Source organism: Dromaius novaehollandiae, unplaced genomic scaffold, assembly GCF_036370855.1.
Source record: "Dromaius novaehollandiae isolate bDroNov1 unplaced genomic scaffold, bDroNov1.hap1 HAP1_SCAFFOLD_166, whole genome shotgun sequence".
Lineage (NCBI taxonomy): Eukaryota > Metazoa > Chordata > Aves > Casuariiformes > Dromaiidae > Dromaius > Dromaius novaehollandiae.
Genome location: NW_026991349.1, coordinates 51,889 through 57,330, shown reverse-complemented (window position 1 = coordinate 57,330; position 5,442 = coordinate 51,889). Strand labels below are relative to the sequence as shown.

Genomic DNA, 5,442 nt, shown 5'->3' with positions numbered 1-5,442 from the left:
CCGCAGCCTGCAGCGCGCCTCCCCCGGCCTCGCTCACCTCCTCCGCGGGGCGGCCGCCGGGCTGGGCCCGAAGGGCCGTGCTCCGTGGCAGCTCCGCTGCCCAGCTCCTGCCCCAGCGCCAGCTCCCCCCAACTGCAGCCCCAGCCCCCAAATGTGGGCCTGCCCTTGCCATCAGCCCCACCTGGGGCCTGTCCTGCCACCCAGCTCCCCCTGGCATTCATCCCAGCCCCAGGGCCCGCAGCTGTGGGCCTGCAGGAACTGGGCAGGGGGCCTGGCCATCAGCCCCTTCAGGGACAGCTGGGGCTGCCAGGGCAGCAGAGGCACCCCCACTCTCCTGACAGCAGCTTGCTGAGAGCTGAAGGGAGAGCCCTGCCTGGGGTGTAGAGTGCGGAAAGGGGAGTATGCGGAGCACAAGAGAACAAATCGAGAGCTCTGGGTGCAACACAAGTCAAGAAAAAAAAAAAAAAAAAAAAAAAAAAAAGAACAACGATAGAGCAAACAGAGTGACTCGGGGGGCACCAAAAGGAGGGCCCTGGGGCACACCCAGAAGCACCCAGAAAACTCCAGGACAGGAGAAAAAGCTAAACAGAGACCTCTGCGGCGTGCCGCAAAACACACACGGGGCCACGGGGCGCACCGAAAGGCACGCAGAGGGCTCGGGGGCAACCCAGAATGTGAACTGAGGGGTCCTGAGGGCATCAGAGGGCAAGTGCAGGGCTCTGGGGCAGACCAAAATACAGAGGAAGGGCCTTGGCGCACACCAGAGGGGTCACCAGGCACGCCGCAGGGCTCAACGCGGCTGACAGGATGGCGCCTGCAGGCTGCCCCAGGCACACGAGCGACACTGCGGAGTGCCAAAAGCAAATCCGGGAGCGGTTCAGGGACCTCACGCAGCCCTGGAGGGGCTCTGGCAGCCCTCGCGATGAGGGGAAACACCCCCAAGAGCCCCGAGGGTCCAGGCAACGCAAGGGAAATTCCCCGCAGCTCTGGGAACAGCACCGGGCACCCTGGCAAGCGCAGGCACTCCCAAGTACATGGCACTCGGGGACCAGCTCCCAGCCCCGGACACAATGCATAACCTCCTGCCTCAGGCATCGTGTTCAGGCAAACCGCCCCGGAGCTCGGCACCAGCGTGCCTCCCCTTACCTACGATATCCAAAGAGTCACCGCCGCACCAGCGTCTGTCCGTACGTCTGTCCGTCGGGGAAGGGTCAGCTCCTGCCCCTGCCCTCGACTTGGCAGGTGTCCGAGTAGCCTCCCCCCAGTGCTTTTTCCTTCAGGGCTAGGATTCAGCTCGGAGAGCTGAGAGGAAAATGCCTGATCCCGCCTGCCTGCACTTCTGCCCCAACCCAGGCCAGAGCCCCTCAGGTTACTTAGTCCTCAGCGCTGCCTCGGGGAGGCCAAAATAACTGCTAACGGTCATTAGCCATACTTACCCTAGTTACCCGTGCCAGAACGCCTCCTCCTGTAGCAGTTCCTGGTGATATTGAGGGGCCGCTGCATTCTGGCTTCCTTGTTTCATCCCGTCCCTTCGGTATTAACCGCAAGCAAACGCTCGTCCGTCTCTTCTCCTCGTCAGCATTTGCTGTCCTTGGTTCCATCTCTGTAAGGAAGCGATAAACTCGCGTTTTACTTCCAGTGAAACGCTTAGGTTTATGCATGATCTTTTTCTCTTTACCCTGTTTTCTTTTTCCCCCTTTTTTTTCTTTTTTTCTTCTTCTTTTCCTTAAGGGAAAGGTCTTAATACGGCACTTTGCACCATACGTTGCAGGGTAAACGGTCTGGAAACGTTACACACAGCAATTAGGGCTAGGTTATTAGGCAGGCGGGCACGTCGCCTAATACCTTCCTAACGCCATCTTCCACGAAACCTTACTTTTATTCCGCTTCAGTGTTATTGTTACTGTTCGCAAACCCTCGTATGCATGCGCTTAACCGACAACTCTCTCGGTCTTTAACTACGTGGAGGAACGACAGCCCTCGATTTGCCTGTCTCCCTTTCAAACCTATTACCTTTTTGAGACTGCTCCTAGCTTCCTCTTACTCTTGCATGCTGGCCTCACAGGCGATGACCAAAACGAACAACTGCATCGCTAGGTCTAGCCCCCTCTCTTCAAGATGTGCCCCTTCGCGGCTTACGTTTCTTGGTCTCTTCAACTTCAGCCGTGGCAATTAATCTAAAAAAGTAAGTATGACATCTATTCCTTTCCGTAGCTGCGTGTACGATAACAAAACAAAAGAGAAACAGCCAAAGCAAAGCTAAGGCAGATACAGGGAACAGCAGCCACAGGGCAGGAACGGGTTACTCAGTCCTCAGCGCTGCCTCGGGGAGGCCGAAATAACTGCTAACGGTCATTAGCCATACTTACCCTAGTTACCCGTGCCAGAACGCCTCCTCCTGTAGCAGTTCCTGGTGATATCGAGGGGCCGCTGCATTCTGGCTTCCTTGTTTCATCCCGTCCCTTCGGTATTAACCGCAAGCAAACGCTCGTCCGTCTCTTCTCCTCGTCAGCATTTGCTGTCCTTGGTTCCATCTCTGTAAGGAAGCGATAAACTCGCGTTTTACTTTCAGTGAAACGCTTAGGTTTATGCATGATCTTTTTCTCTTTACCCTGTTTTCTTTTTCCCCCTTTTTTTTCTTTTTTTCTTCTTCTTTTCCTTAAGGGAAAGGTCTTAATACGGCACTTTGCACCATACGTTGCAGGGTAAACGGTCTGGAAACGTTACACACAGCAATTAGGGCTAGGTTATTAGGCAGGCGGGCACGTCGCCTAATACCTTCCTAACGCCATCTTCCACGAAACCTTACTTTTATTCCGCTTCAGTGTTATTGTTACTGTTCGCAAACCCTCGTATGCATGCGCTTAACCGACAACTCTCTCGGTCTTTAACTACGTGGAGGAACGACAGCCCTCGATTTGCCTGTCTCCCTTTCAGACCTATTACCTTTTTGAGACTGCTCCTAGCTTCCTCTTACTCTTGCATGCTGGCCTCACAGGCGACGACCAAAACGAACAACTGCATCGCTAGGTCTAGCCCCCTCTCTTCAAGATGTGCCCCTTCGCGGCTTACGTTTCTTGGTCTCTTCAACTTCAGCCGTGGCAATTAATCTAAAAAAGTAAGTATGACATCTATTCCTTTCCGTAGCTGCGTGTATGATAACAAAACAAAAGAGAAACAGCCAAAGCAAAGCTAAGGCAGATACAGGGAACAGCAGCCACAGGGCAGGAACGGGTTACTCAGTCCTCAGCGCTGCCTCGGGGAGGCCGAAATAACTGCTAACGGTCATTAGCCATACTTACCCTAGTTACCCGTGTCAGAACGCCTCCTCCTGTAGCAGTTCCTGGTGATATCGAGGGGCCGCTGCATTCTGGCTTCCTTGTTTCATCCCGTCCCTTCGGTATTAACCGCAAGCAAACGCTCGTCCGTCTCTTCTCCTCGTCAGCATTTGCTGTCCTTGGTTCCACCTCTGTAAGGAAGCGATAAACTCGCGTTTTACTTCCAGTGAAACGCTTAGGTTTATGCATGATCTTTTTCTCTTTACCCTGTTTTCTTTTTCCCCCTTTTTTTTCTTTTTTTCTTCTTCTTTTCCTTAAGGGAAAGGTCTTAATACGGCACTTTGCACCATACGTTGCAGGGTAAACGGTCTGGAAACGTTACACACAGCAATTAGGGCTAGGTTATTAGGCAGGCGGGCACGTCGCCTAATACCTTCCTAACGCCATCTTCCACGAAACCTTACTTTTATTCCGCTTCAGTGTTATTGTTACTGTTCGCAAACCCTCGTATGCATGCGCTTAACCGACAACTCTCTCGGTCTTTAACTACGTGGAGGAACGACAGCCCTCGATTTGCCTGTCTCCCTTTCAGACCTATTACCTTTTTGAGACTGCTCCTAGCTTCCTCTTACTCTTGCATGCTGGCCTCACAGGCGACGACCAAAACGAACAACTGCATCGCTAGGTCTAGCCCCCTCTCTTCAAGATGTGCCCCTTCGCGGCTTACGTTTCTTGGTCTCTTCAACTTCAGCCGTGGCAATTAATCTAAAAAAGTAAGTATGACATCTATTCCTTTCCGTAGCTGCGTGTACGATAACAAAACAAAAGAGAAACAGCCAAAGCAAAGCTAAGGCAGATACAGGGAACAGCAGCCACAGGGCAGGAACGGGTTACTCAGTCCTCAGCGCTGCCTCGGGGAGGCCGAAATAACTGCTAACGGTCATTAGCCATACTTACCCTAGTTACCCGTGTCAGAACGCCTCCTCCTGTAGCAGTTCCTGGTGATATCGAGGGGCCGCTGCATTCTGGCTTCCTTGTTTCATCCCGTCCCTTCGGTATTAACCGCAAGCAAACGCTCGTCCGTCTCTTCTCCTCGTCAGCATTTGCTGTCCTTGGTTCCACCTCTGTAAGGAAGCGATAAACTCGCGTTTTACTTCCAGTGAAACGCTTAGGTTTATGCATGATCTTTTTCTCTTTACCCTGTTTTCTTTTTCCCCCTTTTTTTTCTTTTTTTCTTCTTCTTTTCCTTAAGGGAAAGGTCTTAATACGGCACTTTGCACCATACGTTGCAGGGTAAACGGTCTGGAAACGTTACACACAGCAATTAGGGCTAGGTTATTAGGCAGGCGGGCACGTCGCCTAATACCTTCCTAACGCCATCTTCCACGAAACCTTACTTTTATTCCGCTTCAGTGTTATTGTTACTGTTCGCAAACCCTCGTATGCATGCGCTTAACCGACAACTCTCTCGGTCTTTAACTACGTGGAGGAACGACAGCCCTCGATTTGCCTGTCTCCCTTTCAGACCTATTACCTTTTTGAGACTGCTCCTAGCTTCCTCTTACTCTTGCATGCTGGCCTCACAGGCGACGACCAAAATGAACCACCGGATCCCCAGGTCTTGCTGCTTCTCTTCGAGATGTCCCCCTTCGGTGGGCTACCCTGCCAAACAAACCAAAAAGACTGCCGAGGCCGCGAGGGTACCAGATTTTCAGACCGCTTCTCCGAGGCTTTCGGGGTGACTGACGTCACCGCTTCGCTTCACGTTACTCACAGCTACCTTCGTCTATTACTTAGGGCTAAACCTGTTTCTGTTTGCAGAGGGGCTTGTTGCTTGTTTAAACTTGACATATAGTCCATAACCTGCTCTGCATGCTCCCTAGTCCCTTCTGCTTTTGCAACACTTGTGGTAATTCAAGGCGGTAATTAAGAGTCCCCATTGCCCCATAGGCTGGAGCGAGACATTGCTGCTGCTCTGAGGAGGTGCCTAAAAGCCACGCTGTTTTCGCTAGCATCACTGGGGCTTCCCAGAGCCCATCGGTGTTCTCTTTGGCTCTTCCCGAGCCTTTTAGGTTTTTTAGGCTATTCCTTAGCCCTCCATTTTAGGGCAATGTTCTCCTTAAGCACTGCGCACAGCACGATTATCCCAGATCAGCCACATCGT

The 5,442-nt window shown here is 52.4% G+C and overlaps 1 long non-coding RNA gene across 1 annotated transcript; it reads right to left on the bottom strand.

The window, feature by feature from the left end:
- Positions 1-2,375: 2,375 nt before the first annotated feature.
- On the bottom strand, positions 2,376-4,929 carry LOC135325978 (uncharacterized). The gene is made up of 6 exons (XR_010386678.1): positions 4,813-4,929; positions 4,236-4,402; positions 3,880-4,043; positions 3,303-3,469; positions 2,947-3,110; positions 2,376-2,536 (listed from the first exon to the last, which is right to left on the bottom strand). It is a non-coding gene; the product is annotated as an uncharacterized LOC135325978 (long non-coding RNA).
- Positions 4,930-5,442: the final 513 nt, after the last annotated feature.